Here is a 12949-nt window from a genome sequence, read left to right on the forward strand (position 1 = left end):
CCTGGCTACTTTCAGAATGGGCTGCCTGGAGGACCTGGGCTGGGATGGCGGATTTTTTTACTATATATCCTTTTGAACTTGCAGCCACTTGAATATATGTGTCACCTGTTCAAAAATAAATGCCACCAATGTTCAAACTTAAAAAGAGAAAAGAAGGACTTATGAATTATTTTCAGGAGCCCCTTGGAATAGCCTCCCTAGGGTTAATCCATCCCTTGGACCCACACTCTGGATTCCCGGGATATATGACTTTGCAACAATCTCGGCTAGGCCTGAACCAACACCAGGGCTAGAAGCTTCTCCTGGGGACTCCAAATAGTCCACACCCAAGAACAAGCTTCACAGGACAGCTCCTGGGAATGTGCTGAGGGGAATAACTGGCCTGAGCAAGGCACACTTAATCCTCTCTCGGTCCATTGGAGGGGAAAAAAGAGATACCACAGCCAGCAGCTCACATCTGGGATTAACTGTGGAATCCAAGGGGACACCAGACCCACAGCAGTTCTGGGCTCCCGTTCCCCCTCCTGGTTGGGTCACAAAACTCAGAATTGTTCCAGAAATGAAGCACGGAGGATGGTGTTGTGGGGAGTGGGGTAGGGTGGGAAGTGCCCAAACAAATACCCCAGGGCAATTTCCAGCTCTGCCACCAACTGGGGACACCAGGCAAGGCTTCGAGCCCTGAACCTCTGAAGCTGCCAAATGGGGAGCTGGACTGATGTTCCCCGGGTCCCCTCCTGAGCCCAGCATCCCAATTCTGGGCTTGTCCTCCACTCTCTCGACCTCTGTATTCAGCTTCAAACCCCCAGCTAACTGGTAGTGTGCTGGCACTGGGTGTCCATTCCTTTTGCTCATCTCCCCCCAGAACCCACGGTCTCCCAATTCTGCACATGCTACCTCCCCTCCCGCCCTCCTCCTCCAACACCTCATGGGCTGTTGCCTGGGCCAGCATTGCCTGGGCCAGTGATGATCACTCCGGCCTCTTGCCTGGTGATGACAAGCATCTTAGTGTCACCTCTGACCTGCTGAGCTGCTGGAGTCTGTGAAGACCCTCCTCACTGGGGGTGACTCAGGTGAGGCCTGCTTTCCCAAGATGGATCTGGAGACTTCAGAGCCTTGAACCATCACTAAGAGGCAAATTGGTCCCAGTATGGACTTACAATAAAGCCAGTAGACTGGGGCTCATGTCCTGTGGGAAGACTCCAACCCTGTCCTGCAAAGCGTCCCTCACCCTCAATCCAGTTGACAGAGCCAGGCATGGTGGTGGCACACCTATAGTCCCAGCTCCCTAGGAGGGTGAGGCAGAAGGATCACTTGAGCCCAGGAATTCAAGGCTTCAGGGAGCTATGTTCCTGCCACCGCACTTTAGCCTGGGTGACGGAGTGAGTCCTTGTCTCAAAAACAAAACCAGAAATAAACTAGGAAGTATAACAGCCTAAAAGAGGACTAAATACATGTACATAAGCTGCTGGAATAGCATCCGGCACATGACCAATGTTCGAAAATTTTAGCTGCCATTACTGTTACTATGACGTGGAACAACTGGCCTATGGAAAGGGCAGCAATTGCTCTTCGAGGCCACTGTGTGTGGGATTTCAGATTTAGTAACCTTCCAAATTGGGTGAACCGGTTTCAAAACATGATTATAGGATTCTGGGCAAGAAATCATGGCAGACCTGCCTGCGGTCACTTTGAGAGAGAAGGAAGCCAAGTCCCACCTTCAAGGTTCGAGGTACGAATGCTCTGCTCATAGCAGACACGTCAGAAAGCGCTGATTACACATTGCTGACGGCTTCCGCTCAGCCCCGCTGGGCCAACTGCTCAGCTGTGAATGGCCCCCCAATGCTCAGACTAGCAGGCAGAGACCATCTAATCTGGCCTCCCTTCCCTTTCCAGCTCTGCCTCCACTACTTACCTCCTGAAAACCTCCATTCTAGATATTCTGGTTTATTTAATTTCCCTTAAACATATCACAGTGTGTCCTGCTATCATTCTTTTCCTTGTTTTGTTTCCTGAGCCTCTATCACCCTGGCCCCCTGTGCCCAGATAAACTGTTAAGCCCCACACCCCCGGCTCCAAATCCCATTTTACTCCTTTTGAAAGCCTAATGTGACCTTCTCAGTGGGGAGGAACTCCTTCCTCAGAATCCCTAGGTTATTCAGAGTCTGTGTAACACGGAGACTCAACAGAAAGAACCCTGAGATGCCTCTTCTGTTCCTGCATCTAATTTCTTGTGTGTACTCCAAGTTGAAGTTCCTTGGCATCATAGAATCCCATCTAGTCTATGAACTTTTCCACAGAGCTCAAAAAAAATCTCCCCTTTTCTTGAGATAACCAAGATTGGTTTCTGTTGCTTACACCCAAAATATTCCTACTTTATCCTCCATGAACTAAGACCCCCCCAATTTTTTTTAAAATGACTTAAATAAATGCCACCACCCTTTAACACTTACATACATTGCCAAGAGAGCCCTTTACTTCTAGGCAGGTCCTATTTACTTGTACTTTATATTCATTTCTCTCAAGCACAACTATGCAGTTTCCAGCAATGTTATAATGAGGAGCAGGTGCTCTCCTGGTAGGAAGAATGAGCTGAGGGCCTGGCCAAAATGAAGAGAAAAAAAGCAATAAAAGGCAGAGGGTGCCAAGAATTCAACAACCACAGTTATTTGGGGAGAAGTAAAAAAAAAAAAAGAAAAGGAAAGAAAGAAAAACACTGATGGGCTCGTAGGATGGATGACAGGATGTAATAGCCCAGGAAAATGACTAGTATTCATAATGAGGCCCCAGAGTCATTCAGAATAGGTTTAATTTTCTAGTATCTTCTATCTTCAGATAGAAACTGCATAATTCATTTTAGTAAATTTCTAACCCAAATGTCTAAATTAAAAAGAAATTATGGGGACTTTGCAGAGGGCCCACACCCAGTACACACGTACATTGATTCAATCCTTCATTCACCAAATATTTACTGAGCACCTTCTGTGGAACAGACACTGTCGTAGGTGCTGAGGACAGAGTGGTGAACAAGACAGATGAGATCTCTGGAGTTTATCTTCTAGAAGAAGAGACCACATGGGCAGTGCCTGTGGCTCAATGAGTAGGGCGCCGGCCCCATACACCAGAGGTGGTGGGTTCAAACCCAGCCCCGGCCAAAAAAAAAAAAAAAGAGAGAGAGACCATAAACAAAGAAATACTTAAACCAAATAATTTTAGACAGCAGTAAGTGTTGGGGTGTGTATGGAAATATATCACAATGATACAGTAGACAGTTCCAGAGGTGGAGGTAAATTGTATTGGCTGGTCATGAAAAGCTTCACTGAGAAAGGACACCCAAGGTCATTCTTCTTCTCACTTTCTACATTTTCATGTCACCATCCTGAATCCCAGGAGTGCCTTTCCCCGTCTGGAGGACTCCTTGCCTCAGAGAGCCAGTGACAACTTCTCTGAACTGGGAGAAGAAAACAAAAGCATCACATTCCTTGGTGGGAGAGATAGTTGAGTAAACTCAAGAGTCCTGGTTTCTATAAGGAAGTTTTTGTGGTGCCTGGATTAACCCACCCTGCGCCAATCCGGAGGCCATCGAGTAGAACCCAGAGAATTTGTCAGCAATGGGTTAAGGGCTCTAAGAGGAAAAGGCAGTTGCTCAATAACAATTGAGGGCTCTGACTCCACATGTAAGAATAGATAACCAAATAATGACTGTCCCAATTTACAGAAGAGTGGAAGCTGCTTTTGCCCTGATGGGCTCTACATCCAGTCATCCAGAAGCTACCTAGGGCGGAGGTTTTTTCATGACCTGACACTTTGACACAAAGCCATGTGACAAGCAGCCTCTCAGTGGTTCCTCCAAAAGCAGTCACTGTCCCACCCTGGCTCCCAAGTCCAATCTGGAACCCTGTCGTATCCTCCGACTGCTGTGTCTTCTCAGCAAGATTCCTTCTTTGTCCGTATGAACATCTGGCTTCTTCCTCTAGATTGGTTTAGAAAACTTCCACCTGCTTCCAACAAAAATGTTGGAGCAGATTCGTTTCACTTCACAGGCCACAGGAATGTGAATAATCCCATTTAAGAAGATGCTTGATTAAGTTTTTAGAACCTAAGTCAATTTGGTCATTCTTCAACCCTTAGAGGAGGGCACGTCACGAGCGAAAACATTTCTGTATCAACTATTGTCCTAGAGAGGTGTCTTGTGTAGCTGGCTCCAAACACTTAGAGGCAGGTTCCTCTAAGAAATAGTAATAGCAGATGAATCACTTAGTTCAGTTCAGACCCTGTGACCCCAGGGCCTGACAAAAGCTGATGGCCCAGAAGCCGAGAGAAGAGAGGACCTATATCATCGGGGCTCATTACATGGTTCATCCTCCCAGCTGCCCAATCTTGCAGGTGGAAAGACTCAAAACCCAAATTCACCGAGCAGGTGTGTATATGAAAAGCCTGGGAGCACATCATTTAACAGGTTGGTGGAAAGTCCCTCTCCATCTTCCCTTCCAATGGCTACAGCCGCATCCCCCCTGCAGGAGGGGAATTGATTTGGGTTGGCAATTTCCTTTGCCTGCCCTCAAAGCCAAACCAAGGCAAGCACGCACATGACTTTGGAGGTGGCAACCCAATGTGTCAGGGCCCTTATCCACATGGAAAGAAATGGATCTTTTGCTTTAAGATCAGTGCCTGGGTACCTTAAAAACTCGTACATCAACAGACAAGAATTCCCTTGCTAGGTTCTATGAAAGGAACATTCCCTCCACCCAGGGTACCTGCAGTGATTTGGCATATCTGAATGTCTGAATAGTTTCCCTCCATTACTGCTGAGGTGGAACTAAGAGGCCTATAAAGTGTGAAATGTGAAATGGACACAGTGTCGTTTAATGCTAATTATCCCTCAGGGGATGTGGCTGGGCTTCCAAATCAGCTCCTGAAATCGGAATCTGATTAATGCTATTTTAAGACTGCATTATAAAGTCTGCCCCAGATGCTTTCTAAATAGGGAGAATGTTATGGGCAGCCACCCATCTTTTCCTCCTGTTAATCATTTCAAGGATTCGTGTTGTATACACAGGTGACTACTAAGCAATTAAGCCATTAAGGTTATTTTTTAAATTAAAGGATTTTGCTAAACTTTAGAAGGATCTTTCTTCCCCACCGTTCCCTCATGCCTTTAACTTAAAGCACCTGAGTTCATCTATCACAGTCTACTAAAAATTTTAATAAATAAGTTATTAAATGGCCTGGTGATAAAAACTAGAGAAATTGTTTTTATTTAAGAAAAAACATACTTGTATTAGAATGATTGCCCTTGATTATAAAACTGGAGACAATAATAAATCCTAAATTCCTTTTCCCCAATTGGAAATTCCTTTTCCCTGTTTCTTTTTTTTTTTTTGTAGAGACAGAGTCTCACTTTATGCCCCTTGGTAGAGTGCTGTGGCATCACACAGCTCACAGCAACCTGCTCTTGGGCTTACGCGATTCTCTTGCCTCAGCCTCCCGAGCAGCTGGGACTACAGGCGCCCGCCACAACGCCTGGCTATTTTTTGTTGCAGTTTGGCCGGGGCTGGGTTTGAACCCGCCACCCTCGGCATATGGGGCCGGCGCCCTACTCACTGAGCCACAGGCGCCGCCCTTGTTTCGTTTCTTTCTTTTTTGAGATGGAGTCTTACTTTGTCACCCTTGGTAGAGTGCTGTGACATCACAGCTCACAGCAACCTCCAGCTCTTAGGCTTAGGTGATTCTCTTGCCTCAGCCTCCCAAGTAGCTGGGACTACAGGCGCCCACCACAACGCCTGGCTATTTTTTTGTTGCAGTTTGGCTGGGGCTGGGTTTGAACCCGCCACCCTTGGTATATGGGGCCAGCGCCCTACCCACTGAGCCACAGGCACCACCCAAGTTGTGCTGTTTCAATTGCTTCATTTTATCTCACTGCCTAGTTTTCCAGGTCTGACACGTTGCTACTAAAAAATGTTGGTTTGCCCGGCACCCATAGCTGCCAGCCACATACACCAAGGCAGGCAGGTTCGAACCCAGCCCAGGGCCAGCTAAACAACAATGACAACCGCAAAAAAAAATAATAATAAAAATAAAAAACAACAATGACAACCGCAACAAAAAAAAAGTTGCTGATTCTTTTGTATTTTTGTTTCTGTGTGGTGAGTGGGGCAGGCTGAAGGGGGGTGGGGAGGAGGAGGTACGGTGGGGAAAATGGGAAATCATTTAGCGATTTGTTCTCCCAATATCTTTGTTGATTTATACAATTACTAATAACAGACATCGTCTTTCCCGCCAGGCTGGCTTTCTTCTTGTGTCTGTCTGTGTATCTGCCCAAAGTCAGAAGCCAATAACTCATCTTAGAATCTTGTTTCAACTTTAGTACCCAACCATCTCTACTTGATCGAACCAGTCACCACCCCAACCCAAGTCAATTCATCTCTGGATTAACTCTTTTAAGTCTTTAAAAGGATGCTTATTTTTTCCTTCTTCTTCTTCTTCTTCTTTTTTTTTTTTTGTAGAGACAGAGTCTCACTTTATTGCCCTCAGTAGAGTGCTGTGGCATCACACAGCTCACAGCAACCTCCAACTCCCAGGCTTAGGCAATTCTCTTGCCTCAGCCTCCTGAGTAGCTGGGACTACAGGCACCTGCCACAACGCCTCGCTATTATGCGAGTGGGTCTCAGTTTCTTTTCACTTCTCAACAATGCAATCTTCTGTATAGCCTTTATTCTTGGTCAAACTCAGCCCCTGCCAAACTGCAATAAAAAAATAGCCGGGTGCTATGGCGGGCACCTGTAGTCCCAGCTACAAGGGAGGCTGAAGCAAGAGAATCACCTAATCCCAAGAGCTGGAGGTTGCTGTGAGCTGTGACGCTCTACAGCTCTCTACAGCTCTACAGCGCTCTACCAAGGGCAATAAAGTGAGACTCTGTCTCTAAAAAAAAAAAGAAAGAAAGAAAACATTACAGATAAAATTGATGCCTTTGTTTCCTCTTTCCCATCTGACTCTCTCTGACTCCGAGGATCTAGCATCTTGAAATGCCCCTGTGTATGTTTATATTTTTACCTCTTACGTAGCTCTTCACCAAACATCCCAGGACTCTGCATGCTTCCTCTACCACTTGCTTTTTGCTCAACATTATATTTTTGAGATTTATGCAATACTGATAAATGGTCACCTCGGTTTATCCTTTTTAACAGCTGGACGGTATTCTCTGAACGTATTTAACTCATGGGTATAGCATAGTTTATTCTGAGATTGATAAGGGGCATGGTTTAACTTTCTGAACTCTGTCAGGCTAGCATTTTAAATGTCTTCAGGACAGACAGATAAATGTGTGAAGCGCTTTGCAGAATGATAACAGGGATCGGTGCCCATGGTGACAGAGACACTGACATTTCCATCTTAAAATAGTGCGCTGGCTGAATACAGTTCATTCCAGGAGCAACAGCACCTGCTCTACCCCCAGATTGTAAACATACCGTTGAAACTGCTTAAGATGAGGACCCAAGACAAATGATACCAGATTGCTACCAGGAAATAAAAATCAAGATGAAGTGGGCAACTGGCTCCATCCCAGCTGCATGGCCCTGAGTTCTGGGAAGAGGCCGGTGAGCTCCCTGATCAATCGTGGAGCTATTCCAACACCTTTGCCAGGAATTCTGGATGAAACGCATAGCTTCGCTCAAACAATTCAGGAGAGTTTATCAATCACCAGGGTTTACGATTAGCTACTTGGTCACTCAAAGTTACTGAGTCATAGAGAGTAGAGGTGCATTTGCTAAGGGTCAGCTCCGGTCAGCAGAACTTCCCTGGATCCTGGGGGGAGAAAGAAAACAGAGAGGCTTTGAAAGCAAGTACATAAATCCCAGTCCTGCCTCTTTCTGAGCGAGTGACCTTGAATGAATTGTTTCTGCCCTCTGAGTTTTGATTCCTTTTTCTCTAAATTGGGCAATTAAAAAGAAAAAGAAAACAAGTGAACATGGCTGACTAGGCATTCCGTTCCTACTTGTTTGACTAACGGAACATCCCTTTCCCATCACAGTCCATACATTTTGGAGGGTGGTGGCCACCACTCTCAGCTTCAGGGGTCCATGGGATGCTGAGCTGACCTGGGCAACAAGACCACCCCCGCGCCTTGCCCAACCCCTAGTTCAGAGGCAGACATAGAATGTAGTGGAGCCAGTGATATACAATGAGATTTCCATTAGAACTTGAGGCACGCTTTCCTGATGAACTTGAACGTAAAGAGGGTGTGAGCCTGGAGTTGCCGGCGTCACCAAATTTTTGACCAAGAATGAAGGCTATACAAAAGATTGCATTGCTGAGAAGTGAAAAGAAACTGAGACCGACTCACATTATCTGAGTTTATAAAGGCTCAGAAACCTAAACCCCCAAATATATATGGCACTTTGACAAGGTCTCTCTGACCTCCCTCACCATCTCTTCCAAAGCTCAGGATGAAATCAAAGCCCTTTATTTTTTTTTTTGTAGAGACAGAATTTTACTTTATTGTCCTTGGTAGAGTGCCGTGGCGTCACACGGCTCACAGCAACCTCCAACTCCTGGGCTTAGGCAATTCTCATGCCTCAGCCTCCCGAGTAGCTGGGACTACAGGCGCCCGCCACAACGCCCGGCTATTTTTTTTTTTGTTGTTGCAGTTTGGCCTGGGCTGGGTTTGAACCCACCACCCTCGGCATATGGGGCCGGCGCCCTACTCACTGAGCCACAGGCGCCGCCCGAAATCGAAGCCCTTTATCTGCTTAAAACCCGGACCCACCAAAATAAGCAATTGTTCATTCTCCCCTTCCCTGTAAGATGAGTGTAACCACAACTGGACAGGTCCTTTCACAAGATCTACACAAGGAAATCTCTGTCCCCACACCCATTCATTCTTCTTAGCCTTCCCCTCGATAGAATTTCTCTTCTCTCCTGTCCCTTAACCTCTTTTGCCAGGATATTGTACAAGCTTCTGAACCCTGTTATAAATAATATAAATTTTGTGCCTCATTTCCAATTAATCTGCCTTTCATGAGCTGATGTTTTGGGAAACTTCATAGGGTAAAGGGGAGGTTTCCCTTGGCTCCTACAAGTTTCTGGTTGAAGGTTGAGATCTATTCTTGGGCTTTTCAGCACCTTGATAACAAATTGTTAATTTATTTTGCTTAAACTAGCTTGAGTTGGGTTTTCTTTTTTTTTTTGTAGAGACAGAGTCTCACTTTATGGCCCTCCGTAGAGTGCCGTGGCCTCACACAGCTCACAGCAACCTCCAACTCCTGGGCTTAAGAGATTCTCTTGCCTCAGCCTCCCGAGTAGCTGGGACTACAGGCGCCCGCCACAATGCCCAGCTATTTTTTGGTTGCAGTTTGGCCAGGGCTGGGTTTAGAACCCGCCACCCTCGGTATATGGGGCCGGTGCCTTACCGACTGAGCCACAGGCGCCGCCCTTGAGTTGGGTTTTCTCTCACCTGCAGGACAGTCCATCTTGACAGTTTTCTTTCTTTTCTTTTTTTTTGTAGAGACAAAGTCTCACTCTATTACCCTCGATAGAGTGCTGTGGCATCACAGCTCACAGCAACCTCCAATTCCTGGGCTGAGGCAATTCTCTTGCCTCAGCCTCCTGAGTAGCTGGGACTACAGGCACCTGCCACAACGCCTCGCTATTTTTTTTTTTCTGGCTATTTTTTTGTTGCAGTTTGGCCGGGGCCGGGTTTGAAGCGGCCACCCTGAGTATATGGGGCCAGCGCCCTACCCACTGAGCCACAGACATCCCTCAACCCCCAATCTTGACTGTTTTTACTGAGCAGCTGGGAGGATGAATTGGGATGATGTGAAATATTCCTACTATGAGCAATTCCCCTTCCTTTCCTTGTCCTTATTCTGATCCAAAGCTGTTTTCAGCTAACTCCTTTTTAAATTCATGTAATCCTAAAAGCAATCTGAATTTCTAAAAACATCTGGAAGGCATGATACAGATCAGAAACATGAAAAAATTAGAGCCTTTTAGCTTAGAAAGGAAAAGATTGCTGGGCAACATAATAGCTTTCCTGAAATAGTTGAAAGGCTGTGGTATGAGAAGGAGGGGGACTAAGAGAGCAGAACTGGGCGACCAGGTGGAAGTCAGCAGAAGACGCTTTGTTTCAATGGAAGGAAAAACTCTGTAGTAACCAAGCTCTGGACTGCACCTCGAAAGGAAAGCAGTTTCCCATCTCAGGAGACCTTCACGTTGAGAATGGGTGATTACTTCTTATGATTTGTAGAGGGGATTCCTACTCCATAGGCACAGTTACATGGATGACTGCCCGAACCCTCTCCCTTCTAGGATTCTAAATAAAGTGCCAGATATGATTACTATTTATGCCCCTAATATCTCCAACTTCTTTCTATGAATTTGAGCAATTTGAATATATAGACTTTGGGGGAATGGTTAAACATCTATTCATACCTTTAACTCATCATATTTAGCTACGTGAACCTTTGCATTCCTTTATTGCATAAAATGATCAGATTTTCAATATGATAATATGAAGAGGTGCCCCACTCATGAGAGGTGTCTGTGTGCCCCTGCTGCCACGGCCACCAGGTGCTGTCTCCACGGCAAAAAGCAAGCGTGCAAGTTCATCGACACTAACCCATAAATAAAGAATATATATTTCAGGTATAAGCACCTAAAAAATTATTATTTTTATTTATTTTTTTTTTGGCCAGGGCTGGGTTTGAACCCACCACCTCTGGCATACGGGACCGGCGCCCTACCCGCTGAGCCACAGGCGCCTCCCCTAAAAAATTATTTTAAAGGATAACGTGTTTTGTGAAACAAATCTTCAATCAAGTGTAACATTTTGATTCCTGGCACCTAGATTCCTAGGTGCCTTCACTATGCCAGCAGCAACTATAGATCATAGCCAAAGAAATTGTGAAGTTGGGGCTTCCAACCTGGATGCAAAAATGAAGAAAAATCATCACGTTATTTGAAAAAAAATGATGTTTCTATGGATACCAAGTTTCCAGGTGTGATTGCCAGACCAATGGGAGAATTCAGGAGCAATTCAGTACCAGCTCCAGGGCAGAAATGCAGACTTGTTAAAGAGGATGTAGTGAGGGCCGAAGTCCACAACTGAGCAAGGGAGATACCTTCCAAGACCTTCAACTTGGCAGCTTAATTTTAGATTAAATTCGACATGTCTGCCCAAGACTCTATAGAACTACGAGCAACATCTGGTATCTAGTTTGGAAAACATGAGGAGGAAGGGCCCCAGTATGTTGCAGACCTGTTCATGATTCAGGAGTGCTCCTCTGTGCAGGGGTCCAGCGGTTGTCATTTCATAATGGTCATGACTTTGGCTATTTCACCAAAATCCTGATCAAGTCTAACTCACCTGAAGCACTTGTCTTCTCAGGGTTCTCCCTGCCATGTACGATGCGAAGCTCCTCATGAAATGCTGCAGAAATCTCAAAGGTTTACGGGAAGCTGCCAACCAATTAGAGCCGGAACGAGGAAGATCCCAACAGCAGGCAGGGTCGGATTCACTGCTCATAGGAATGGCTTTGTCAAAATGAGAGGAATGTTCTTTGATGCCAAACGCTGTGGTCATCTGTACGGCCTTGGTTCTGGGTCATGCAGCACAGGGACACCTAGGAAGAGGGGCCAGCAAACAGTCAGGCATGAGAGTCCTTTAGTTACTTTATCCTTGTGTGCAGGCTTTGTCTCTGATTGAATCCTGGAACCATAGATAATAACTTTCTTTTTCCCCTTTCTTTCCCTTTATATTTTTGCCTTTCAATACTAAGTATCACTATTCCTATGTCAGGTTTTTTATTTTATTTTTTTTTTTATTTTATTTAGAGACAGGTGGCACTCTGTCATCCAGACTGGAGTGCAGCACTGCAGTGGTACAATCATAGCTCACTATAGCCTTGAACTCCTGGGCTCAAGTAATCCTATTGCTTCAGCCTCCCAAGCAGCTAGGAACTACAGGCATGTGCCACCACACCCAGCTAATTCATTCATTCATTCATTCATTCCTCCCTCCCTTCCTTTCCCTCCCTTCCTTCCTTCTTTCTTTTTTGGTAGAGACAGGAACTCACTCTTGCTGAAACAAGCCTCCTACCTGAGCCTCCCAAGGCACTAGGATTGGTACTTAGTACCAATGATAAGCCACCGCACCTGGCTGGCCTTCATTTAACGTACTTGCTACCACAGGTGTGTAAGTAAATGGGAAAATAGCATACTGAATATTCTTACAACCTTTATGTACTTAAACTTGGTTTGTCTCTTTTCCTCAATTACCTAGCGCTGGCTATAATTTCTTTCCCTCTTTCCAGTCTCTCTCTTCTATTCCGCAGGAGTTTTAGCTGTCTGAGATTGTGGACCGTGAATTTTGTACTTTTAGAGAATGATTCTGATGCAAATCCTCTGTTTTATCAGAAATTTGGGGTTTTCTAGTTCTTAGCTAGAAGAATGACCATCTGCCAATGATACACAGTAATTACTGGTGTTCGACACCCAGAATAAAGTACATGCAATGTGCAAACTGTTGACTCAGCAAGATTAACAACAGCAACACCAATGAAAAGGCAAGAAACTGCTGAGGAGCTTAGTAACTGCTGTGTCCGTCTGTCCGTAGTATTTTACCTTCCAGGCACATCCGCTATCTGTCAGCTTCTATTTGGCACGTGTAGGCGGCTCTGTGACTGCAGCACTTCTGAATCAGCTTTACGTGCTTAGGAAAAATCCCTTGTGATTGGCCATTCAGTATCTGCCAGGAAACTGAAGCTACAGTTGTTTTATGATAGCACACTTCCTTTGACCTGTTTCTTTCTGGTCCATCACTGTTTATCTGGCTTGTGTGTGGGTGTTAGCCATACTTCTGAGGCTCTTGATTTGCTGATTACACAAATCAATTATATTGAAATCCAAAGAGAATGGGCCTTTAAGTATATTTTGCACCAAATGAAATTAGAAG

This window comes from Nycticebus coucang, chromosome 23 (assembly GCF_027406575.1).
Source record: "Nycticebus coucang isolate mNycCou1 chromosome 23, mNycCou1.pri, whole genome shotgun sequence".
Taxonomy (NCBI): domain Eukaryota; kingdom Metazoa; phylum Chordata; class Mammalia; order Primates; family Lorisidae; genus Nycticebus; species Nycticebus coucang.